The sequence below is a fragment of the Globicephala melas genome, chromosome 1 (genome assembly GCF_963455315.2).
Source record: "Globicephala melas chromosome 1, mGloMel1.2, whole genome shotgun sequence".
In the NCBI taxonomy this organism is placed as follows: Eukaryota; Metazoa; Chordata; class Mammalia; order Artiodactyla; family Delphinidae; genus Globicephala; species Globicephala melas.
The window spans coordinates 128,662,482-128,677,948 of NC_083314.1; positions in this window are offsets into that span (position 1 = coordinate 128,662,482).

A 15,467-nucleotide genomic window follows, 5' to 3' on the forward strand; every position below is an offset into this window, starting at 1 on the left:
AACTATTTTATTGCTTTAAAAATATTTTATAATATAACTATGTGACTGAGCTATCTCAATTACCATCTTCAAAACTTAGATGGACTTGGTTTCCTTCAAGACTCAAGATTATGTGATAGGGTGTGACCAAGATGCTTCAGTACTAAAAATCTTTACTGAATGAATGGTATATATATACATATATATATATATGTATATATATACACACACAATATTATATATATATAAATATATACACATATATACGTATATATACACACATATACATATATATTACATTAAATAATTTTTACATAGATGTAGAAAAATTTTAGATCATCGGAATTTTCTGATTCTTATAGGATCCCCTCAACTACTGCAGATACTTGTTTTCTTTAGATTTTACTATCAATTTTCTCGCCAGTAAGAATATCCTGGGATCTACAGATTAGTGACAAGTCAACTAGTGGTAAAGCTTAAGGAACAGCTGTAGTGATAGACCACCTTAGGCTCACAAGGTAGGCAGGGAGAATGAAAAGTGCAGGGGCTGTGAAGTCATAGAACTTGGCTTGAAACCTGGCTCTGCCAAACGTCCTGGCAGCGTGACTTTGATCATGGCACTCAAACCCCCTGACGTTCAGATGCAATATGTGTAAGAAAAGAAAAATAATACGTGTGTTTCACGGTTGTGTTACCAGGAACCATTCTCTTATAGTATAGTACTATATGTGGCACTCAATAAACATGTGTAAAAGAGGAAAAGGTGAGAGGGAGAAAGGGAGAGGTAAAGAGAGAAAAGAGAGGTGAAAAGAAAGACAGTAATCAAGGCACTTCAGGGATGTTCAGAAATGTAAAAGAGAGCTGAAATCATTTAGGAGGTTTTAGAAATTTTTATTGATACCATTGATACTGCATACATCAGATCATGGAAATTAGACGAGGACCCTGGCTAATCTAAGCCTGATGGAGAGAGAGGATATTTCTCAAAGCTTTTCTAAGAGCCCCAGTATTCCAATGCTTTATCTAGGCCACAACCTTCCAACACCATGGCAACGTATATAACAAAACGGAGAAGAGGGTGCTGATGATTATCCAGAGAAGTGGGAGTGCTTTGTCTCCCTAGCTGCTCCGTGATCCACAGCACCAACAAGAATATCCAGGCTTAAGATGTAAAGATACCAAGTTATCAGAATTTTCTTTTATTTTACATTAGTAGGAAAATACGTCTTTTCCAGACTACAATCTTATTCACAAAGGCTGTAACTGGTCTCAAACGAAGATGCCTTAGTTCAGATATTCTAAGTAATTAGGGGAACTGAGGAACAAAGGAAAAAAAACAAAACCAAGAAATCCATGTAGGGCCGTTCACAGCTAACCTGTTTCACATAATGCTAGCCAATGTGGGTAGGGGATCAGGGCTCAAATTCAAATATTTTGTGCCCCTTCATATTTCAATTTAATTAGAATATTATGATTAATATTAAGTAGCATTATTTGGCCTTTGCAATTTATATTCATTAATATTCCTCAAGGTAAGTATTAAGACCAAGTAGTGTAATTCCAGGAACATCAGAGGCAAAAACCTGTTTTGGTTGTTTTCCTCAGAACTCCAAGAACCCAGATTGGAAACTTGGGGCCCAGAAGGCTAAAATCATCATCCAGCTATTTGAATCATAGTTAGTAAAATAGCCTTCTGCCATTTCATCCAACAGGCATATATAAAACATTAAAGACTTTTAATTAAAAAGTAACAAATAAATTATGGGTGCTAACTTTATAGAACTTAATTATATGCAATTAACTTTTACCTTATTATAAAATTATTTTCTTTGTTTGAGCTTCCCACCGAAAACAGCCTGGCCCAGCAATCTAAAAGAGATTAAACAAACATTTCCTCATTAGAGATCATGGGAGGACATGTCCAGGAACTAAACAGCTGATCTCTATTGCATTTCTGAGCTGCTATCTCAAAATGGGATGGATTCTTCACGCCTCCACCTCTCTCCAGGTTTTCAAGAGAGAATCACCTGGGAAGCTACACACATCTTTTTAAAGGATCTATTTATAAGGTGCAAATGCTCAGAAAAGGGAACTCAGTATCCTGGTCCAACAAGAAGCCTCAGGGGTCCACACAGGGCAGTGCTAACCGCCCCTCCCTCTACTGCTTCCCAATCTCCTCAGAGTCTGTGAGGCATCTTGAGGGGGAGAGATATGGGAGGATAGAAGGGGGTCAGTTTCCATTCAGAACAGCCCCTCATATGAATTCATACCCTGAACAATAAGCACTGCCCTGCTTTGTTGTTCAGAGCCATGAGTAATGCACGGGAGCCGGGAGGCTGGAGAAAAGCTCTGGATGACGTAGGCTGCATCGCAGGCGAGCCTGCTCAAGTCCTGACGACTGAGCATGGAAATTTTGTATTACCTTTCAGAGTGCCAACTTCTTATCTGCCCAAGAGAATTTCCTTTTGAAAGCATACACATAGAGTTAATAGAGTCAGGGATAGAGTCTGTTCTTTAAGCGCTGTGCTCCCTTTTATCCTGATGATACAGAAGTTCCCACTTCTTGAGAAAGCCACATTTAAGTGGTGGAGCTTCAGGTAATTCCCTGGATTGAAGTTACTGCAAAAGTCACTCAGGTAATCTGACTATAATGATCACAAACATATCCTTCTTGTTATGAGAGGGAAAAATAAAAGAACAGACCAGTTGAAAAGTATCTTATCTCTGACTCTAGACCAGTGTGTAACTCTTAATTCTACCATCCACCTTGCTTGGTGACCCTAGGTTAACCTCTTTGGGCCTCTGATTCCCAGTCCACGAAAGAGAAAACTTGGAAGATCTGAAAAGGTCCTTTTCTGCCTTAAGATTCCACAAATCTGTGTTCTACTAACTCATATTCCCTTACCCCCATTATTGTTCTATCATCTTACACTAGCAATAACAGGGCCTTACCCTATGCCATTGTGCTTTGTATTACTTTATTAATTTCTTACAATAAACTTATAAACTAGATGTTATTAGAGTGACCACATAACAGATAAGGAAACTCAACATTTAGAGATGATAGGCAATTTGTTTGGGGTCTTGTAGCCAGTAAGTGACCAAGCTTGGATCTGAAACCGTCTGTTTACCTTCAAGACCTGACTCTAAGTTTCTATGCTATATCACATCTCTTCTGAACAGCTGGTATGTGATATCATGATATCTTCTGATAGACTGGACTAATTGTACAGACATGTTTCCGTGGGCTGAGCAAAAGGGCACAGAAACAAGCACAGGCACATCATCAACTGTTTCGATTAAGCCTTCAAAGGGTCCACCATGAAGAAAATGATTCCTCAGGCTGCAAATACAGCAAGAACATCAGAAGCCATATATATAAGTATATAAATATGTATGTATGTATATATATATACATATATATGTGTCTATCTATATATCTATCCATATCTACCTATCTTCTATCTATCTCTATCTATCCATCCATCCATCCATCCATCCATTCATGGATTATCTATATCCATCTATCTGTTTCCCTTATCCTTCTGTTAAGTGTCTGCAATATCCTGGAGAATTTCTTATGACAATTGATTTAATAAATATTCTTACATGAACCTATGTAGAATATTTGGAAAAGACATTAATGTTTGAACTCCGAGAATTGAGAATCAAACCCAGCCACTTGACTATTGTAAAAGGAGCTACATTTTTTAAAAAGTCGAAGCTTCTTCCAAGTAAAACAACTCAGAAAAGATTTGATTCTTCATTTTTAATAGTACTTTTAAAAACTAAACAGATTTCTTTTCACAAGGTTTATGTACAAGATAGGCAATACAAATGATTTAAACCTGTCTCAACAATGATAACTGCCAGAGGAGAAACAAATACTGCCCAGGACTAATGAGAATGAAATCAGACTCTTTACAGTCATACATTAGATGAGCTACAATGCCCCAAATCCAGCTATGGTATATATTATCCCCAACCTTACCAGTTCTATCCCAGTACAGAATACAGCACAGCACTTCACCATAGAGTCAATCTTGCAAGAGAGTAAGTCAGTGAATTATTTCACAGAAACAATTACATCAACACTACTGAGTTTTTAATATTTCTGTTGCCCTTGTTTTTCACTTTCTATTGCACTTACACATTCAGCAATGTTTATTGATATATTATTGGCCATTAGATTTCTCAATAAGAAAAATACCTATTCCAGAAAATACTTAGGTTAGAAAATACCTAATTCTAAACATACCAAAATGATCTCTACGTGTTTCTCACTTTTCATAACTTGGGAACAACATGCTGGCCTGCAAGCTCTGTAAGGGCGAAAACCTGGGTTGGTTGATGTTTCTTAAGTTCCTAGAATGGTGCCTGGTACTCAAGATATAATCAGTGGAAAGTTGAATAAATAATTATTATCAGAAAGGTAGGCTTATTTCCTCCTGAATCAATTCTTGCCCAGTAAGCAAGTCAGAGATTTACTATATTTGGAAGTGTCTTGCTATATAAAAATAAAGAAAAATCTACTTGACATCTTGAGGTCCTGCTGTCACCAAATCCAAATGACCATGTCACCCAGGTACTAATTCTTAAAAGTCCCAGAATAGTAGACAGTTTGTTCCAATGTTATATTCTCTCTGCCAATACAGAAAGTAACTGGCAGCTTCTCTCAGTAGAATACTATATTCAGACTCATTTAGATGCAAGTGACAGAACTCATTTCTACCAGCTTAAGGAAAGTAACGGTTTTTATTGCACAGTTCTAGAGGCTACTTAGAGCAGATAAGGGCAAGATGTATAACCAGGGATCTCCAGGTTCTGGAGCCAGAGCCTCTGTCTCTTTGGAAACAGGTAGTGTTTGTCCCGTTATCCCTGTGGATACGCTTTCATTGTTCTTTCCCAGTCGAGTGGGCCCAGTGCCTATCACAGTGCCAAGCATGCAATGAGTGTGCTGTTAATATATTTAAATGAATGAATGGATGGTATATCTCTGCTTCTTCATGAATATTGAGAAGAAATGGCTGCACAGAATTGCTTTTGATTCCAGCATTGCTGACTAACTTGTATTTCTTTTTGCAATTTGAAATTCTTAGGAAAAGAATCTACTGACTCAACTTGGCAATGAATTAACTCCTTCTTGGGTAAGGGTCTATCTTTTGTTTAATCAGCTCTTACTAGAGAGGCCTATCCCACTAAAAGTGAGGCAGATGTTCAGAAAAGGAGGCATTGCCTGAGCAGGTTTTCAAAGAAATATCCACTAAAACAGTGGTCGACTGTTTGCAAAGATGGCTACAATAATCCCTGTCCACAGGCCCCTCTGCAGTTGACTTTGCTGCTTCTCCCATCAAGAATCAGGGTCCATTTCCCGCCCTTGGTTCTGGGCTGGCTTTATGACCTGCTTTGAGTAGCAGAATGTGGGGGAATTGATGGTGTGAGAGTCCCTAAGCCTGATTTTCAAGAAGCCTGAGCACACTGCCACCACCATTTGAAGAACCCCATGTTTGCCGTTGGATACAGAGGCTCCTACTGTGAGCCAGCGCTAACCACCAGATAAGAAAACGAGGCTGCGTTAGACTGTCCAGCCCTGGTTAAGCTAACAGATGGCTGTTGCCATGTGAGTGACCTTGGATGAGATCAAGGGAAGTACTGTGAGCAAATAAAATGGTCCATGTTTTAAGCTTCTATGTTTTGGGGTGGTTTATTATGCAGAAATGGTTAACTGATGTAAATGTTCATAAATTTTAGTAACTTTACTGTTCTTCAGTTGACAAAGAAGGTACTAAAGTAGAATCCTGAGTGGCACCAAGGCTTTCATTCATATATTGACTATTTATCTAGGTCAAACTGATTGAAAACAAATCAAAAAACTGTGAAAGAACTGAAGTTTTCCTTGTCACTTAAATAGAAAGAGACTTGGGTGTGTATCCTGGTTCCAATACTTATTAGCTATTCTAGTACTTAAGCTCCCTGGACCTCAGTTTAATCATCTGTCAAATAGGAACAATGATATGTATATTTCAGGCAGGGCTGTGAATGTTATCTCCTACAAAATATGCACAACCATTGCACTGGGGTATTTTGTGAAAATTAAATGAGATCACTTATATAAAATTTATATTAAATGTGTGGTGAAATACAGGCATAAACTCCATCTTTCAAAGCATACTGTAAAGTTCAATTTGCCTCTCATAGGAGTTTAGGCACTAAATACATGGGGAAGTTTTGGGTACACAGCTGGGCACAGAGCCTTTAAACCAAGAAAGTACATTTGTGTGTATCCTCTCTCCCTCTAGAAGATAAAACAGCTCTGCCACCCTGTCCAAGGTGTTCCCTAGCTAACGTAAGTGGTAGTGCAGCTCTCCTTCAGATAAGTGAGCCCCAGACACCATCTCGTATAGCTTGGTCCTGGAAACTCTATCACATGATAGTTCTTTGAAAATGTGGTTTGGTGATCAATCAAGTTTAGGAAATGCCACCAAGTATCTGACCACCGGGAGATTGGTAATTTACATTAGCATATAAAGGTCCTGAGAAATCCTGCAGTAAATAACAAACAAAAAAACCTATTTTAGGGAGGGTGGGAAGGAGGGAGACGCAGGAGGGAAGAGATATAGGAACATATGTATATGTATAACTGACTCACTTTGTTATAAAGCAGAAACTAACACACCATTGTAAAGCAATTATACTCCAATAAAGATGTTTAAAAAATTAAATTAAATAAAACAAACCTTTCTTAAACAGTATTTTACTTTTTGTTTTAAATATAAAGTGACTTTCACCATATAATGCCTTTTAACACACACGGAACTAGGACTGTGGAATTAGGACTGTGGAAAGTCCTAATCTAATGTGACCGCCCCCAACCCCACTTTATAGAGGACACTGAGGTCCCAGGGGTGCAGGGATTTGTACACAGTCAAGTACAAACTAGACTCTACTATTCAGGTACAGCACTTGCCAGCCCCTTCATTTGCCTTCTCCTGTAATGACTCTCCCAATAAATCCCTTTGGAGTCATCTCCTACCTCCTATTTCTCCTCCCATATGCAATCATCCTCTCAAAGCACATAAAGGCTGGGGAATTCCTTCACCACCCTGCTCCACAAATGGAGAAGCAGCACTTCCATTCTGTCAAGTGTAGAGCAATGGCTTGGCTGGCTCCATCTATCTCTGCTAACGACCTAAGCATGCTGCGGTGGCTTATTTACTACAAACAGGGCACAAACGAAAAAACCGCAGGCCTTCCTCACAGTCTGGATATTTGCACAAGCCTTGGTTCTCCCACGGAGATATTTTCTTTGGCCCCGCTGGGTTTTCCTGAGTAGTCAGATGTGACAAGTGCATTTAACCCACTAGGGAAAGAGTAAGGGACTAAGGGAAGTTGATGACAGTCTTAAGGGACATTTGAGAGGCAGGACTGCCTAGTGATTAAGACCATGGGCTCTGTAGTCGGTCACACCTGGGTTTGAACGCCAGCTCCACCACCAGCTTGGGCAAGTTAAGTAACATTTTTAACCTCTGTTTCCTCATCTGTGAAATGGCAATTATAAAAAGTTATACCTCATATAGTCACTGAAAGTATTAAATAAAATCATGGAAAAAAAATCATGGATATAAAACGCTTAACACAGGCTCAGTAAACGATAGCTACTATTAGTAGCAATGTTATTAATACAAGGAGTCTCTAACTCCCTTAAAACAGCAGTCCCCAACCTTTTTGGCACTGGGGTCCGGTTTTGTGGAAGACAATTTTTCCTTGGGCGAGGCCGGGTGGGCTGGCTATGGTTCAGGCGGTAAAATGGGAGATGGGGAGCAGTTGACGAAGCTTTGCTCGCTTGTCCACCGCTCACCTCCTGCTGTGCGGCCTGCTTCCCAACAGGCCACGGACCCATACTGGTCTGCGGCCCGGGGGCTGGGAAACCCTGCCTTAAAATATGTATTCATTCATATAGCAAATGTCTGGGTCCTTCCTACCTGTCTGGCATGGTGTTAGATCCTGAAGATGATAGACAAAAGTAATACGCAAAAAAAAAAAAAAAAAGTAATACGCTACCTTTCTGTTCGAAGAGCTCACATTGTAGTAAAGACAGCAAACTGACAATGACCACACCTGGTGCAGGTGCGTTGACAAAGGAAAGCTAATAGGAGGAGCCCATAAGATTGCAGCCAGGGAGAGGTGTGCTTCAGTAAGGTGTGACTGCAACAGAGCCTTGGAGGATTAAATAATTTAACTACCTAATAAAGAGTTGGCCATATAGAATGTGTTTCACACCTAGTAGCCACATATAAGAGAGTAGGAGTTAGGCAGGTGAGGTGAAGCTGAAGCCATATCAGGAAGATGACCAGCTTGAGGGGACAAGGACAACATGTCAGATCCTGCAGGACATTTCTTCACAGCCAAGGCAAAGTGAAAATGAGGCTGGGCCAGTACACAGACTCTCTGTCAGACAGGGACTTTTATCTCAACAGAAGTGTTTGGCCATTTAATTTAAAAGGTTATGGGGGGCTTCCCTGGTGGTGCAGTGGTTGAGAGTCCGCCTGCCGATGCAGGGGACATGGGTTCGTGCCCCGGTCCGGGAAGATCCCACATGCCGCGGAGCGGCTGGGCCCGTGAGCCATGGCCTCTGAGCCTGCGCGTCTGGAGCCTGTGCTCCGCAACGGGAGAGGCCACAGCAGTGAGAGGCCCCTGTACAGCAAAAAAAAAAAAAAAAAAGGTTATGGGGGCCAATAATAGATTTTAAGCAAGGGTGGGGATGTATACAGACTTGCACTTGAGGAGATCATTTCAGCAGGATCATGGAGCTTAGATTGTGGAGCAGCTTAATGAAACTGGGTCACGCCTAACTGTAGTAAATTCTTCCCTAAGAAGCCTTCCCTGCACCCAGGCCATGCCAAATCTCCTCCAGCAATGTGTCACATGTCTCCCATAGACTAATATCACAGTAACTGATGTATATTCCTCCGCTCCTCTACTGGGCTCAAAGAACTGAAGGAGTATTAACTGGCACCCACACACTTCTCCCTTCCTCACAATACCTTGCATGAGACAATGGCCCCCAAATGTTTGTTGAATGACTGAAAGGAGACACAATCACACAAACTTGTTCCACCCGTAGATGACCTCCTTAACCGGAACTCCCTTCCTGTCAATCTTAACCAATGTCTCTTGGAACTGTCCTATAGATCAAACCAGAGTAGGCTTGGGAGATACAATACAGGATGTGCAATTAAATTTTAGATAGACAACAAGTTATTTTTTAGTTTAAGTATGTCCCATGCAATTTTTGAGACACACTCACACTAAAAAATTATCTGTTGTTTATCTGACATTCAAATTTACCTGGGAATCCTGTATTTTTATTTGCTAAATCAGGCCAATACTACACCAGGCCAAGCGTGCTAATGTTGTCACTCTTGAAATGTCAGATGCCTGTTCCTCCCTTCTCCAACCGTTCATTTTCTCCATTTAACCCCAGAATTCCTAAGTGTTCTCCCTCCTACTTTAAAGCTACAGTGATGCATAACCATGTTTCCAAATCACAAACATAGACATGTCATATGATACATGAGCTAGAGTAAAGGTTATTTCTCAACTCTGCCACTTACAAATTTTGTACGGACTTTCTATGTATCTCAGTTTTGTCATTTATAAAATTAGGTCAATGATGCTTCACAGGGTTGTGACAAAAATTAGAAATAATATATTAAAGTGTCTCATACAGGGACTAAAATACAGATGTTCCATTCAACTGGTATTTCCCAGACACTTACTCTGTGCTAGGCAGACACTAGGAATTTCCCTGCCCTCACAGAGTTTAAAGTTTGAAGTAGAGATGTTTATAGAGACAGTGATTTAATATAAGAAGAAAGACGGAAATCATGGGGCCCTTAAAATATATAGGCAACTTGATTACCATACCCACTGATTTTCCAATACTCACTCTTGTCTTATTTTTACACGTGTGTGTGCACGCACACATACACATCTATCATGACCGTGGCAGTAGCTCAGAAAGTCAGGTGCAGGGAAATTAGCCAAGAGCCAGCAAAAGCAACAGAGAAGGGCCAGCCAGACGTTGTCAGTGGGCTTATCTCAGTACCTGACTTCTAATCTGCTTCCGCCTTGGGGGATAACCCTACTCTGTTCCAAGCTGTTCCTGAACACCAGTAATCTCCTGTCCTACTCAGGTCCTCTAACATAAGAACCAAGTACAGTGTCATTGCAACCTGTGTCCCTGGCTCCAGGGACAGGATTCCAGGTGGTTGCACCAGCTCCCGGCAGAGGTGAGGTAGGCGGGACTGCTGGCAGTGCCCTTCCCATTATTTCTCAGGCAGCTGCTCTCATCATCTACCTGAGCAGTTGGCCTGCTCTGCAGTGCCTCTGCCTGTTCATTCATAGGCACAAAGAGTCCCCTGCCCAATTCCTGGACCAGACCTGACGAAGGCAGGGAGGACACGAATAGCCTCTGACCAGCTGGTCAGGGCTAAAATTTATCTTGTGTGAGTCAAGCGTACCAGGGAGCCCTGACACTGTTTTCCCCTGGCTCTGGCTCAGTGTGCCCATCTGCATTCCTGATCTTTTGACCTTGCTTCTTGATTTGCACTTCATTTCCACCGCTGAGACCCTGGACACAAGTTGCTATCTACTATCTGTCTGTATCCTTTCACTTTTCCTGAGGTCTCAGCCCTCCCATCTAATATGAATAAATATCTTTTATTGTCAGCTCCTATGTGGGGTATTTGACATGTATTACCATATTTAAATCTCATCACAGCTTTACAAGATAATTATTATGTCCCCAATTTTATGTGAGAAACCCAAGGCTCACAGAGATTAATTAAGCTGCCCAAACTCACAGAGCTAGTTAGGGACTGCCAGGAATTAGAACCCAACTCCTTTTAGTTCCAAAGCCTTTGCATTATGCCTAACTTACCTTTGGCTAGAGTAGACTTCTCCAAATAATGTAAACCACTCAGATCAACAAAGCTGCCACCAGTCAAACTTTGCATACGACCACTAACTATGGTTCTAATCTCCACGCCCTGCCCACCAGATAGAACCATTTGGGCCATGCTGGTGGCTCCCTCCTCCAGGCTTTTATGAAAGTAAAATTTGGCTTGATGGCCTTCCTCTTCAGTGGTCATCTCTGTAGCTGAGCTAGTCCCTCCAGCTGTAGTCCTTATTTTTCCCTTTTTCGGCTCCGTCCCAGCCTGCTTGTCCCTCAGCTCCCAGCTCATGTCACAGCAGGGCTTGCTAGAAGGGTGTGTTCAGGACCTTGAACTGGGCTGGAGTCTAGGAGCTGGGGCTGGCCCTTGGCTGTGGGACCTAAAGCCAAGGCAGAAAGGAGCATAAGTCAGCTTCCTGAATAGTAGTAGTGGGCTGGGGAAATGAAGATTTAGTCCCAGAGGGATGGAAGCAGGTGTGAGAAAACAGGCTAACAGTTAAGAAACTGCCTGGGAAATGAAGGTTGAGACCTCCAGTGTAGCTGTTCAGACAAGACACAGAAATTCCTTGTGGCACAGGTACAATCTTAGAGAAGTCTCGTGGTCTTGCCTGTTGGTGAGGAGGGAGCCAGCCTGTAAAATATGGCCCCAGTTGGCCTTTTGAAATACGAGGAAATACAAAGTGGCAAAGGACATAGATGAAGGTTTCCTTTGAGTCTAAAAACATTTGGCTCTGGTCAGGGCAGAGTTGAAGGAAGGTTCACATCTTTCCCCTCTCCATGGTTCAAGCCTTCTGTGGCTCTAGATGTAGGGATTGAATCCCGTAACTAACACCAGCCTTCAAGGAGCAGCCCTCAGCACCGGCCTGCTGCCGTCTCCCCCATAAAACAGGTGGGTTCTTTGAAGGGAAAGACAAAATGTACTATTAACACTGTTCCAGTGAAACATAGAAATTATGCCATGAAAGCTTAATTGCCACTCTATTCAGCAATCAGCATTAACGCAGTGAATATTTAAAGCTACAGCAGACTGTGGCAACCAGGAGTTAGGCAGCAGTGACTTCTAGAAAGCTAGAAAATGAAGACCTATGTGGACTGAGGCTGACTGAATTATTTAGGCCCTTTTCTGACCTGTGTGTGGAAAGGCTCACACTAGTGGGGTTGGCCAATCTAGAGGCATGTTGAGACCACTTACTCCTTTGACTTGTTCCCTTCCCCAAGGCCCCTCAGCTACAGTTCAACTGAATGAAACTCAATCAATTTAGTTCTTAATAAATACGGTGTGGCTAGCACTAAGGTTAATAACACAGAGCCCATGTCTTCAAGGAGTTTGTGGTGTATTATTGGTGATGAAAAAGTACAATGATGATTATAATCGCGCCATCATATAATCAGGAAAGAGAACAGGCTTGGCCAATTCCTGCCTAAAACTCATTAGTGATTTGACCTTGGGCATTTTCCCACTCTTTAAAAGGGGGATAATATTATGGACCTAGTAAGGGTATAGAAAGTATTAAATACAATCTCATATGACCTATCACAGTGCTTGGTATAGACTAGGTATTTGTTACGTGGTTTTAGCCAAAATGTAAGACTAAACAAACAAAAACAGTGCCATAAGAAAAACACAAATAAAATATTGAAAAAGTTTAGAAGACGTAGAAATGGCATTGCTTTGTGAAGGCAAAAAAGGCTTAGTGGAGGAAGTTGTATATGACATGGGCCTGAAAAATCAGGTAGACATTTTACAGGTGAGAACCTCTGAAGATCTTAGTAGTGCATAAAAAGTCGCGGTTGAATGAATGGATTAAAATATGAAGGGGGAGGATTATTTTTCAGGCAGAGGAAACTGGTAACAATGGCACAAAGAAGTGAAAATGTGGGATTTGTTGATGAAGTAGAAGAAGAATTACTTTGTCTGGAAAATAAAGAATTGCAGAAGAATGCAGGGAGTCAAAAAAGGCAGATCGGGCACATAGAGTTGTGAATGTGAATGCCATCCTGAGTGGGTTAATTAATGGTACAGACAGCAGAGGAGCCATTGGAAATTTCTGACACAAACGAGCAACATTTGGAGGTGGCAGTAATGTGGGGAAGAGATTTGAGTGAGGGGAGACAGGTGGCAGGGTTGTTGATGAGAGGCTGTAATTCCAGTTCAGGCAAGAGATAATGAGGCCTGAATGAGGGTGCTAACAGTGAAGACAGAACAGCAGACAAATGTGAGAGAGACTGTAGAATAGAATCCACAGGAATATGTAAGGAGTTGGATGTGGGGAGCAAGACATGCCCTATTCGGAAGTACTATGGCTGCCCTGAATGGTAAGCAGAAGAAAACAGCAGACAGCTTGATTGCCAGAAAGCGGTAAGAGAATCACATCATTAGAGAGAGAGAGAGATTGTTAGGAGGGAATTTGGGACCAAGTCAGAAAAACAGCCCCACTGACCTTTAGAAGATAGCCCCCATGAGGTCAGATCAGGCCAGCCATACATTCCTGGGCTCTACACAGGGTCACCTGCAAATGTGGATGTGAAGAACTTGAACTGGACTGCATATAACCTTCACCTCCTAGAAACCATGTTTCTGACCACTGAGAATTTGCTCCCATTACACACTGCCTCTTTCTGACATCTCACAACTAACACAGACCATTCAGGAAGCCAGGAGTGTAGATGATTCTAGAGAAGATAGAGGAGCTCATCCACCCAGGCCCAATTACAGCCTCCAAAGTGGAATGTTCAGGATGAACAACAAAGGGATGGGAAATGAATTTAGAACTTTTATTTTTTAATATAAAGATAACCGCAGATTAAAAAATACTAATATTTAATATCCAGATTGAGACCAGCCTCTTGGCTAGAGTACATACATCAGTGAAAGAAATTCCTGTTGGAAGAGTGGGACTTCACAGGTGGAGAGGTTGGCAGTGGCACCTGAATTGTGGGATTGTTTTTGACATATTGCTACATATTATCACTTACATAAAGTAGGTTTACAGAGCAGAGTGTCTGATATTTAACAAGCTAACCCTCACAAAATACACTTCTGGTATATAATAATCCCCTTGGAGGAACTGCAGAGTGAAGACAATACAAATAATTTATGTAGTATCTCACTACAGAAAAATGGTTCAATTAAGTCTTCTATCCCTGGTATGAGGTCTTCATTAACCACACCAAAAAGTAAAGGTTGACATTCAGATCAGATTTGACAACAAGTTGGTTAAAATTATTGAAATTATTAAGACTATTTGTATGCACCATAATTAGTTATTAATATTTACTTAAATGTATGCTGTGCTTTTATTTTACTAATACACATATTGTGAGTATCTGCTTATTTGTATGCATGTAAATATAGGTATATATGTATTTATTTTCCTAAAACAGGTTTAGTACAAAAGGTTTGGAAATCACAGTTATCATTGATTTTCTAATCCTGAGGCCCTGTGGTTATTTCAATATACTGAGATTGAATTTTTTCTGAGAAGACTTTGTTGGGGCAAAAAGTGGATATGTGGTGTAAAATGGACAAATGGAAGAAGTATACTATTATTGATACGAGAAGGAAAAAAATGCAGAGAGAGGAGCTAGGACCATCGAAACCAATAAATCTCCTGTTTTAATTTTACCCAGAATATCTGAGTGGCAAGGAAGGGACTAATCATTTGCTGGAGCAGAAATGTCCTGTTAGGGCTCTCATAACTAAGCTGCCCTTTGGTTGAAGCATTGCCAGTCTTTCCTGTGATATAATGGTACGAAAGGCTGGAAAGGAAGCTGTTTAGTGGATGCCATTTCATACAGCATTGCATCCTTTTCTTTTCTCCTCCCACCACCCAGAAACTGTTGCGATGGGCACATTTTTAGAATATTTAAAAATAAATTACAGTTAGTGGTGAAACTCATAAGTTAGAGAAATGCTGGGCAAGTGTGTGCTTCAAGCTACACAGCCCAAGGCTGCCGGGTATAAAAATACTGCATGTCTCCCATTTGGCTAAGTGAGGCTTTAGCAACTGGTAATTTTTGCATGTCATAGTCACTGCTAATTGTTGAATTAGAACATCTGTCAAAAGTGGGGATATTTTCCTCAGAACACAGAGCAGGGGAAATTAGCTCTTCTCTAAGGTAATACAAGGCACATCATGACTGTGCTCACTGCCAAAAGCAAATATTCCCTCATTCTGGCCATTATTTTCAAACGGGAAGTCTACTGAGTGGCCTCTGACCACCCTCATTAGAAACCAGGTAGGGCTTTTGCAGAGTCTCTGGATTTTCTCAGGCAGTGGCAACTTTAAAAATGTCCCACATGCGACTAGACAAGAGGGAGGGTTTCTCCAAACACACTAGCCTACTTACAATCTTCAGACACAGCTCTGACAATCACCTTACCCTTCAACTGCTTCCAGTCTCTCTGCTATTAATTCCTTCCCTTCTCCTTTGACCTGTGTTGTCCTCCTTCAAGGCCCAAATAAAGTTGGCACCTGAAACAGGAAGCCATCGATGCGACTCTACCCTGTCTCTTTCACATTGAGAACTTGAA